The sequence below is a fragment of the Ovis aries genome, chromosome 3, assembly GCF_016772045.2.
Source record: "Ovis aries strain OAR_USU_Benz2616 breed Rambouillet chromosome 3, ARS-UI_Ramb_v3.0, whole genome shotgun sequence".
In the NCBI taxonomy this organism is placed as follows: domain Eukaryota; kingdom Metazoa; phylum Chordata; class Mammalia; order Artiodactyla; family Bovidae; genus Ovis; species Ovis aries.
In genome coordinates, this window is record NC_056056.1 from 88,237,296 (window position 1) to 88,249,783 (window position 12,488).

Here is a 12,488-nt window from a genome sequence, read left to right on the forward strand (position 1 = left end):
TCCATTGTGTATATGTACCACAGCTTTCATTAATGCATTAAATAATGCTATCTAGTGGTGAATCCAGTAAGTTCCATCGTTTTGAAGTTGTGATCAACATATACAATATGTCAAGATTTATGGGATATGCAAATACCTGATCTCTGTTGATGACAAAATTCAAGTTATTGTTTATATTACTGTTTATTTTCCTATATCCATAATTGAAAAAAATCTAATTTCACTTCAGTTCAGTTCAGTTCAGTTTCGTCACTCAGTCGTGTCCGACACTTTGTGACCCCATGAATTGCAGCACACCAGGCCTCCCTGTCCATCACCAACTCCCAGAGCTCACTCAAACTCATGTCCATCGAGTTGGTGATGTCATCCAGCCATCTCATCCTCTGTCGTCCCCTTCTCCTCCTGCCCCCAATCCTTCCCATCATCAGGGTCTTTTCCAATGAGTCAACTCTTCCCATGAAGTGGCCAAAGTATTGGAGTTTCAGCTTCAGCATCAGTCCTTCCAATGAACACCCAGGACTGATCTCCTTTAGAATGGACTGGTTGGATCTCCTTGCAGTCCAAGGGACTCTCAAGAGTCTTCTCCAACACCACACACAGTTCAAAAGCATCAATTCTTTGGCACTCAGCTTTCTTCACAGTCCAACTCTCACATCCATACATGACCATTGGAAAAACCATAGCCTTGACTAGGCAGACCTTTGTTGGCAAAGTAATATCTCTGCTTTTCAATAGAGGTCAGTAAAGTGATGGGTTTCTTTTTTCCCATCATGAGCTGCCTGAATTCTAACCATGACCCCTTTGGGAAGTTATGGACTCAGAATGCTTGGAGTGACACACTGCTTTCTAGTAGCAGGTTATACATGTAATTTCATCTTATAATTTTCATTTCCAGAAGTTCCTTACTTTTTCCTGTAGTCTCTATTAGAGAATTCTTCTCATGCCAACTAACACACTGATTTAGGATTATAAAAGAATAATAAACAGATCTTGGGGGAAGGAGCAAATCTTACTGGAAATATACTTCATAAATCTCATGTTTCAAATTAAAAGACCCAATTTGTGATAAGTGTAAAAGACATTTAATTACAATAAAGCCAAGGATAGAAATGGGAAATCTGCTGTTATTAAGTCAACCAGTTGGTCTCTGTCTCTTGGACTCTCTCCTGCTTCGTATCTGGACAGTTTTTTCTGTACTGTCTTTGTTATTTTTCTGTTCTCCTCCCTGCATTGTGATTTTTTTCCCCTTCTATATGCATACAATCACCATAAAGCTTCAGAGTTTTTTCTTCATCAGTTCAAAAATCTAGCAGATACTCTTGTCAATGAATCCTAATTCCAGATTTTCAAGAGACAAAATTTAATTTGTCTAACTGGAATCTCGTCTCCTTCTTCAGTAGCAACTGAGGGTCATGAAACATAAACATAACTTCTTGGTCAACCTCTTTTGAGGTAGACAAGGTGTTGATAATACTCAGAAAAGTACATTTTGGGGATGGGCTAAGAGCCCTCAAATTTCAATTCAGAGTGGTTGAGTCAATCCTCATAGATCTGTTAGAACTATGTTCATGTGCAATGTTCTCTTCCTTTTCCTACCATAGATCAGGTTCTGACCCACCAAAAACTCGGTCTATGAACAGCAGCCAAATAACCAAGGCCAGGGCTTTCCTTTGCCTTCCTTTTCTTTCCCTTTCCCTCTACTCCACTCCTTTCCTCTCTTTTTCAGTAAACAAGAACTAACTGCCAAACACTATACTAAACTTTACATATAGGAAGCAAAATGAGACATACCCCTTTCCTAAATGTTCTAGGAGTCTTTTATTAAAGGCAGATACTGACATGCATTGTTGTTTAGTCAGTAAATCATGTTTGTCTCTTTGCAACCCTATGGACAATAGCCCACCAGCCTCCCCTGTCCATGGGTATTCTCCAGGCAAAATACTGGAATGGTTTGCCGTGTTCTCCTCCTGGGAATCTTCCTGACCCAGGGATCGAACCACATCTCTACGTCTCCTGGATTGGCAGGTGAGTTCTTTGCAATTAGTGCCACCTGGGAGGCCCAGAAATTTACAGGTTGTTGTTCAGTCACTCAACAAAGGCTTTGAAATCCCATGCAGCTCGCCAGGCTTCCCTGTCCTTCCCTATCTCCCAGAGTTTGCTTACACAGAAGATGTTATTTTCATGTAATAGATAGCAGACTCTGACAAGTGACATCAGAGAAGTGATAACAAATCAGAGACAAGTAAATAACCAAATGCAAAGTTGTGTAAGGCTCTGGGAAGTTTTAGTATAAATGGCAAGTAGCAGACTTACCATTGTAAAAATTATCAGATGCTATCATTCTAGATCCATCCGCTCTCATCAACATTACCATACATTTGCTTTGTAGGTAATTCACATAAATTGGCTCCTCTAAGACTCCAAATTTCAAACCAGGATGCACACATCTGGAGATATCTGCTTGTGTTCCAGAGAGTATAGAGTGTTGCAAATAAACATGGCACATAATCCAAAATCATAAATTGTCTTTGAAAATTCTGATACAAAAAGACAGAGTTTACTTCATGGATAGTGGTTTTTTTTTTTTTTTTTTGCGTCTTCCATTAATGAAGTTAAATAACTATTTTAAAAACTCATGGTAATCCTTAAGGTAATATTGTAGATTGTGATACAAGTTGTATTTATTTGATCATTTGAAGTCAGTGTCATAGGTAGAAAATCCACATTTTTCTAAAAAAAAATTTATTGGTCTTGGATACTGTTTTAAGAGGCTTATGATCACTGCTCTATGAGTCGACTGGTAAGTGTTTCTACCTTACAGAGTTTCTGACTGTTGTTAAATCTGACTCAGTCCCACACGTATGAAGACCAGGCTGCCACATATGACAGCACAAAATAGATGCTTATTTAAATAAAACCAATGGATCTTGGGAGCTTGTTATGAGCAAGGGCCACCTATACTCTCAAGGAATCTGTAGGCACAATTTTGTACATAAATTTTCAGCTTTTTCTGGATTCAGAAGGAATAAGCTAGGTTCATTGCTGCAGCAAAGAACAAGTTCCAAAACTCAATGGCTAATACATTAGCTTCTATTGTTATATAATAAATTAGCAGAAACTTAGTGACTTAAAACATACTCATTAATTATCTTAGTTTCTATAGGTTAGAAGTTGGGGTTCTGGGTTCTCTGCATGAGAGTCTCAAATGAGTTCCATTTAAGATTTTGGCATGGGCTGAACTAGGAAGAGTCACTTCTAAGCTCCTGCGTTTTGTTGGCAGAACTAATCTCTTACTGCTTTAGTTTCATGCTGGAGACTATATTTATCTTCCAGAGTTCCTTGCCATTGAACTTCTCCAAACATAGGTCCTTATTTTATAGTAGCTTGCCTTTTCAAGGCCAGTGAGGGGAGTCTATAGTGTGTCTTTAGTGAGACAGTTTTATATTAATATGTATTATAATGTAATCACAGACATTAACCTCCCATTAACATTGGCCACGCTAGTAAAGTAATGCTCAAAATTCTCCAAGCCAGGCTTCAGCAATATGTGAACCGTGAACCTCCAGATGTTCAAGCTGGTTTTAGAAAAGGCAGAGGAACCAGAGATCAAATTGGCAACATCCACTGGATCATCGAAAAAGCAAAACAGTTCCAGAAAAACATCTATTTCTGCTTTATTGACTATGCCAAAGCCTTTGACTGTGTGGATCACAATAAAGTGTGGAAAATTCTGAGAGAGATGGGAATACCAGATCACCTGACCTGCCTCTTGAGAAAACTATATGCAGGTCAGGAAGCAACAGTTAGAACTGGACATGGAACAACAGACTGGTTCCAAATAGGAAAAGGAGTATGTCAAGGCTGTGTATTGTCACCCTGCTTTTTTAACTTCTATGCAGAGTACATCATGAGAAACGCTGGGCTGGATGAAGCACAAGCTGGAATCAAGATTGCCAGGAGAAATATCAATAACCTCAGATATGCAGATGACACCACCCTTATGGCAGAGAGTGAAGAGGAACTAAAAGCTTCTTGATGAAAGTGAAAGAGGAGAGAGAAAAAGTTGGTTTAAAGCTCAACATTCAGAAAATGAAGATCATGGCATCTGGTCCCATCACTTCATGGGAAATAGATGGGGAAACAGCAGAAATAGTGTCAGACTTTATTTTTGGGGCTCCAAAATCAACACAGATGGTGAATGCAGCTATGAAATTAAAAGACACTTACTCCTTGGAAGGAAAGTTATGACCAACCTAGATAGCATATTGAAAAGCAGAGACATTACTTTGTCAACAAAGGTCCATCTAGTCAAGGCTATGGTTTTTCCTGTGGTCATGTATGGATGTGAGAGTTGGACTGTGAAGAAGGCTGAGCACTGAAGAATTGATGCTTTTGAACTGTGGTGTTGGAGAAGACTCTTGAGAGTCCCTTGGACTGTAAGGATCCAACCAGTCCATTCTGAAGGAGATCAGCCTTGGGATTTCTTTGGAAGGAATGATGTTAAAGTTGAAACTCCAGTACATTGGCCACCTCATGCGAAGAGTCGACTCATTGGAAAAGACTTTGATGCTGGGAGGGATTGGGTGCAGGAGGAGAAGGGGACGACAGAGGATGAGATGGCTGGATGGCATCACAGACTAGATGGACATGAGTCTGAGTGAACTCTGGGAGTTGGTGATGGACAAGGAGGCCTGGTGTTCTGCAATTCATGGGGTCGCAAAGTCGGACACGAGTGAGCGACTGAACTTGAACTTGAGCATTGGCCATATGCTATTGGTTAATAGCAAGTTGTAAAAGGAAGTGTGTTCCATCCACACTTAAGGGGATGGAATTTCACACAGAAGTGTGAACAACAGGAGATAAGCATTACTGGAGATCACCTTATGGTGTATTCAACAAAGCTTACAATAATACAAGTTTACCTCTCAATCATATTATATATGTACATGTCTATTGGGGAAAATCAGGAAGCCAGAATAATGGAGACTCCATCTTGACATGTGCTTCCTTAATCACTGCAGTGGTGGGAAAGGATATGACAACTTGTGAGTGACTCTGAATATCTTTGCTTGAAAGTGATTCAGTCACTTCTGCTCACATTTCATAACCCAAAGCAAGTTGGGTGGCCATACCTAACTTCCAAGGGGATGGAGAAACCCAGTAGCACCATGTGCCAGAAAAAGAGAAGAAAAAGAAATACTTGTTAAACAGTACTCATGACTTTCAAAGCTCCTTAGTTAAGCAGGGGTGGGGATCAACTTAAGGTCACTCAGCACCTACATTTGACTTCTAGGTTTGCACTGTACTTACCTCAGTTAAAATTCCCCACTTGCTTTTAGTCTGCCAGTCTGTTTATTCTCGATCTCAGAGGGCAGCTAATGTTACATCACTCTCTCTTTCTGAAATAGATTCACTAATAGTGAAAACTTAGGGGCTCAAAACCTGCTCATGCTGTCAATTTTTTTCCCCCTAGTAAAGCATTGCCATACATTGCTCCCTGGGTCTGATTTTTCAAAATGACTTCCAAGAACTTTGTTGAATGGTTAACTTAAAATGTCTCATATGTCTTAAAATATTTCTACCTCATTCCTTTCCTGCTGGTCATCAGAAACTTGACCTTCAATCATGGACTTTCTCCACCTTTTTGAATACCCATTCTAGTGTCATAAACTCTTCTATTTGCAAGATAGTTTCACTGGTGACTTTGGTACCATATGCTGTATCCTTCCAACTTTCTATTCATTTTTGTTGCTTTTTCACTCTCAAGATCTCTGGCTGTACAGCAATACTTCACAAGTTTATTTTCTTCACAGTCCCAAATCCTCCTCTGCAAACCCTAAATGTATGTACCCTTAAAATGCCCCTTGCTTCTTGTAGTTTGTGTTCTGCCTAATAGGCAATGATACAGTAGCAGTCTAGCCTAGGGATTTTGTTCTCAATGTGTGATATAGTAGAAAAAATGCTCATTTTAAATATATGTTGTTGTTATTGTTGTTTTTTTAGACTCTAAGTCGTGTCTGACTTTCTGTTACTCCATGGAATGTAGCCCACCAGGCTCCTCTGTCCATGGGATTTCCCAGGCAAGAATACTGAGTGGATTGCCATTTCCTTCTCCAGGGGATTTTCCTGACACAGGGATCAAACCCACGTCTCCTGCATTGGCGGGTGGATTCTTTATTGCTGAGCAACCAGGGAAGCTCTCAAATATATGTACAACAGAATATTTTCCCCTTTCTAGGAAACACTTCTCAATTTTTAACTGTGGTGTGTCACTTAAGCTATGTTAAAAAATAACCTCTAGTCAGATGTTTCATGTGACAGTTTCTGAAATTGCTGAGTCTAGCAAGTTCACACCCTGCTTTCCATATTCCTAGCTTTGCATTTGATGCCATTCAACAGTGTAGGTAGTAGTTTCCAAAACTTTGCTTTGACTTTGAAGTACATTCCAAAAGCCATCAAGATTTGTGTCTGGACAGATTTTATATCCTTATTCAACTTATTCACCAGATTTGAGTCAAGGCAACAATATCTGTGAGCATAATTGGGTTTGAAGGTGGATAACTAGGTACAAGATGTAGCTGACCAAGGCATGCTAGTTCACAACTCCAAGACTGACAGTCAAAAATGAGACCTGAGCAACTACTGGCAGGGGATATTTCTATAAACTTGCTTTAAATCCCCAGCATTTTTACTTTTCTCACTTTTCTCTTGGCCATCACCTGACTGTGTCTGTCCTTTTAGTAATGGCTTCACTCCTGCCATGAGTCCAAAACTCCAACTTTCACCAATTTCTCACAAAAATCTTCTGTCATTCAAGTATTTCATGAATTTGTAACTTTACATAGATATTCAGCAACACATGTGTGGGATCACATGTTCAATCATGGGGCCCTCCATCATCCATCACTATTTCTTCTGTCTTTTGAAATGTTCCTTCCGACCCCAGATGAGAAACAACCAAATTCTTTTTCTTCTGTAGAAAAGGCTGTGGAATGATTCTGCTCAAACTTTAGTCCCTTGAGATTTCACTTTGTGTTTGAAAAGAGCTTGTGCATTAATTTATGCTGAACAAACACCCTATACTTCTGAAAAGATATTGCAAGGAGAAAAAGTTGCCTTTTTTGCTATGTGTAATTATAATTATGTTTATGCCAAATAATATATGGTAGGTATGAGTATATATATCATAGGCTTTAGGAACACAGAGAAAAAGATGATTGATTCTCATGTGGAAAAATGAGATGAAAAACTAAAAGTGAGATGGGAAATCCAGGACATGGGCATAGTAAATATGAAGGCATTGGTGATTATGATGTATTTAAAGAAAGATGAACAGAGTTGCCCTGAAACAAAGCACTGGAGAAAGAGAAGAGAAAGTGAAAGTGAAGTCACTCAGTCGTGTCCAACACTTTGTGACCCCATGGACTGTAGCCCACCAGGCTCCTCCGTCCATGGGATTCTCCAGGCAAGAATACTGGAGTGGGTTGCCATTTCCTTCTCCAGGGGATCTTTCTGACCCAGGGATCAAACCCAGGTCTCCTGCATTGCAGGCAGATGCTTTAACCTCTGAGCCACCAGGGAAGCCCTGAAAGGATTGCTGTGAATTGCTGTAAAGGTAGATTGTCATACCTAGGAAGAACCACTCTGTTTTTGCACATAAAAATATCTTCAGGGATCTTCTAGAAAATTTGGATAGACTGTAGAACTGAGTCATTATCTTCAAAGATTTTCTTGCCTTAAAATTTCTGCTTCAAGTGGCAAGTGTGAATTTAAAATTTTGTAGAAAAAAAGTAACTAAGCAACAAGATGGAACATGTTATGTCAAGAAATAATGGCATTTGGTTTAGTATTTCATAACAGCATATATTGTGCTAATGACTATATGGAACATACAAAAGTAACAGAATTTCATATTCTGAAAATTTACTCTGTGTGCAAGTAACCTCACTAAACCAGTAAGAGTTTGCTCAAGCATTACTTGACAGTCAGAAAGAATGATTTCCTTTTCTTTCATAAGCTCAAATGCAGAGCTTAAATTATATGGGATCTAACTGAAGTGAAAAAGTCCTTCTATTTTAGTATATTTTACTTTGAAAATTTAGAAATTTTGTGAGGTTAAAAAGAGTACTGGCTATTGAAGGTATATTAATCGGAAGTAGTTAGAGGAGGAAGTCTTTTTCTTACTCCCTCTGTCCCACTATTCCTTCTTTCCACCCTTTTCCTTCCTTCAACAAGTATTTATTAAGTGCCTGTTAAGTGCCAGGGCCTGTGTTAGGTGCTGGGAGACAAACTGGGATTTTACAATACTGTATGATAAATATTCTGAAAAAAAAAAAAGAAAAAGAATTTTCTAGAAGTATCTTTGAGGAGTTTCAACCCAGACTTGAGGTATGAGAAAAATATTGCAAAAAAGTTAACCTTAAGTAAAAATGTGAATAATGAGAGATGGCAAAGATGGTTGAAGAGGAAACTTTGAATATTTAAAGGATTACTTACAGTTAGCTGACTTTTAAATAGGTAATAAATTTATAAATCAAAAAACAATTATTTAAATTTAATTTATAAATTTTGAAATAGTTTCCAGAAATACGTTGACATAAGCAGTCATATTAACATGTGATTACTAATTTGAATAAGTTCAGATTGAACACACCAATCCCACCCCTCCCCCCCAAGCAATCATTGTCATTTATTACAGTTACTCAAATTTCCTTAAATATAAAAATGTAATGGAAAAAAAAAAACAGAACACGGTATAAAAGGCAACTCAAAGAAATGCATTTCAATTTTATATAAAGGTGTTATATAAGGCTTTTCTGATAAAATATCATTTGAGCAGTGGCCTGAAGGAAGTGAGAAGAGAATCTTTTAGATACCTGCGGAGAATGCACTCCAGAAAAAGGAAACACCATATGCAAAGGACTTCCTTGAGCTCAAACAGTGAAGAATCCACCTGCAGTGCAGGAGACCTGGGTTCGATTCCAGGGTTGGGAAGATCCCCTGGAGAAGGGAACAGAAACCCACTCCAGTATTCTTGCCGGGAGAATCCCATGGACTGTATAGTCCATGGGGTTGCAAAGAGGCATTACTGAGCAGCTTTCGCTTTCACTTTCATATGCAGAGAGAAGCTGTGCAAAATCATGCTTTCTGAAGGTTAAATATGCACATTTTAACCTATTTAGTAAAAACAAAAAATATAAAAAAGAAATATAGGTAAAATGTGAGAGATGACAAATGGAATATTAAAAAGATAGTTGATTTAATACATCACACTGCCCCCTGTTCTCATAAAAAGGCTTGGAAGGAGGCGCAAAGGAGCAAAGAAATACAGGCCACATAGAAAACACCAAGATCATAGACTTAAATATACACCTCTCAATAATTATATGAAATATACACAGATTAAAGAACCTGATTAAAAGACTCAGATTATTAGGCAGGATTTTTAAAAAGTGAGCATAATCTACATGTTGTTTATAAAAAATACTTTAAAAACAGAGGTATAGAAACATAGGCTTCAAGTAAAAGGACAGAAATATATATTTTCCCTTCAAATACTAAGCAGAAGAAAGCTGATGTGTGTATCAGATGAAAGTGTCATAATCAAGAATCTAAATTAATCTAAACATGTTTGAATGTAACATCAAAGTTTCTAAGCTTTTCAAACCAAAAATTGTCAAAACTAAGAAGAAAATAAGCAAATCCACATTATCATTTGGGTATTTCAAGGAACTCTGTTTCACAAATTGATAGCACGAGTTCATATAGATCATATAGTTAGTTATACAGAACAGTTAGTTAACACTATCAACCAAATAAACCTAATTGAGATTTTCAGAACATTACAAAAAAAAAAAAAAAAACAACCAACACAAAACCCCACCAAACAAAATGTGGATTATTTTCAAATGATAGAAGAATTTTCATGAAATAGACCACATTTTGGGCCAGGTGAAAAGACCCTCAAAATTTCAAAGGACGAAAATAATACAAAGTGGACGTGAACATATGTAAAGACAATTAGGACAATTACCCTCCACGCTAGTAAAGTAATGCTCAAAATTCTCCAAGCCAGGCTTCAGCAATATGTTAACTGTGAAATTCCAGATGTTCAAGCTGGTTTTAGAAAAGGCAGAGGAACCAGTCATCAAATTAACAACATCTGCTGGATCATGGAAAAGCAAGAGAATTCCAGAAAAACATCTACTTCTGCTTTATTGACTATGCCAAAGCCTTTGACTGTGTGGATCACAATAAAGTGTGGAAAATTCTGAAAGAGAGGGGAATACCAGACCACCTGACCTGCCTCTTGAGAATCCTATATGCAGGTCAGGAAGCAACAGTTAGAACTGGACATGGAAAAACAGACTGGTTCCAAATAGGAAAAGGAGTACGTCAAGGCTGTATATTGTCACCCTGCTTCTTTAACTTATATGCAGAGTACATCATGAGAAACGCTGGGCTGGAAGAAGCACAAGCTGGAATCAAGACTGCCAGGAGAAATATCAGTAACCTCAGAGATGCAGTTGACACCACCCTTATGGCAGAAAGTGAAGAGGAACGAAAAAGCCTCTTGATGAAAGTGAAAGAGGAGAGTGAAAAAGTTGGCTTAAAGATCAGCATTCAGAAAAGGAAGATCATGGCATCTGGTCCCATTACTTTATAGGAAATAGATGGGGAAACAGTGGAAACAGTGTCAGACTTTATTTTTTTGGGCTCCAAAATCATTGCAGATGGTGGCCATGAAATTAAAAGACGCTTACTTCTTGGAAGGAAAGTTATGACCAACCTAAATAGTATATTCAAAAGCAGAGACATTACTTTGGCAACAAAGGTCCATCTAGTCAAGGCTACGGTTTTCCAGTGGTCATGTATGGATGTGAGAGTTGGACTGTGAAGAAAGCTGAGTGCTGATGAATTGATGCTTTTGAACTGTGGTGTTGGAAAAGATTCTTGAGAGTCCCTTGGACTGCAAGGAGAGCCAACCAGTCTATTCTAAAGTAAGCAGTCCTGAGTGTTCTTTGGAAGGACTGATGCTAAAGCTGAAACTCCAGTACTTTAGCCACCTCATGCGAAGAGTTGACTCATTGGAAAAGACTCTGATGCTGGGAGAGATTGGGAGCAGGAGGAGAAGGGGATGACAGAGGATGTGATGGCTGGATGGCATAACTGACTCGATGGACAGAGTTTGGGTGAACTCTGGGAGCTGGTGATGGCCAGGGAGGCTTGGCGTGCTGCAATTCATGGGGTCGCAGAGTCGGACACGACTGAGCACCTGAACTGAACTGAACCCTCCAATTAATTTTATGAACCCAGTATAATTTTAATAATTATATATACCAAAATTACATAAGGTTAATGCCAAAAAAATTCAAAGAGAAAACCTACAGGCTAAAATGCTTAAAGTATAACCAATAGAAAATAGGAATAATATATTATGATCAAATAGGTTTTATAGTAGGAATTCAAAATGGGTTCACATGTGCAAATCAATCAGTGTAATTCACAGAATGACAGATTGCAAGGAAACATCACATGACCATTTCAATAGAACAAGAAAAGAATTTATTAAATTCAATGACAATTTGTGATAAAAAAAATATCCCAGCCATAATCCAGGAGTGGAATAGAATTTCTTCAAATACCTATGAAAACATTATAGCTGCCTGCAATGCAGGAGGCACAAGAGTTGCCAGTTGGCTACCTGGGTTGGGAAGATCCCCTGGAAGAGGACATGGCAACCCACTCCAGTATTCTTGCCTGGAGAATCCCATGGACAGAGGAGCCTGGCGGGCTACAGTCCATAGGGTCACAAAGAGTCAGACAGAATTGAAGCAACTGAGTAGGCTCACAGTGTCAAATTTAATTGTGAGCTAAGGATTGACAGGGTGGCCTGGCGTGTTGCAGCCCATGGGGTCACAAATCTAATGATGAATACTTTAGACTTGCACATGGAAAACTATAACATTTCTAAGAGATTAATATTCTAAATAATGGGAAATATGTAATGAGTTCATGGATCAGAAGAAGCACTGTTAAGGTGTCAGTTCACCTAAATTGGTGTAAAGATTCAATGAAAATCCAATAAAACTGTAATAGTTTTTTATTTGCTTTGATTAAAAATTATAAGCACACTCTAAAGTCTAAGTGCAAGGAAAAGAACCAAAAGTAACAGAAATAATCTTGAGGGAAACAAATTTGAATGTTTTTCTTTTATTTCAAGACTTATTATAAAGCTATGTTATCAAGAAAGTGTGGTACTAGTGAAAGCACAAACAGATCAAAATACAAAATGAGTCCAGAAATACTCCTGCAAGTGTGCTCAAATGACTTGTCAATCAAAGTATCAAAGATATTCGATGAGGGGTCAAAGTCTTTTCAGAAAAAGTTTTCAGACCAATTGGATGGGGGGAGAGGAGGAAGACTCTCAACACTTGATTCATATTATATATAAAAATTGATTGAGTTAAATAATACTGATTGACTTT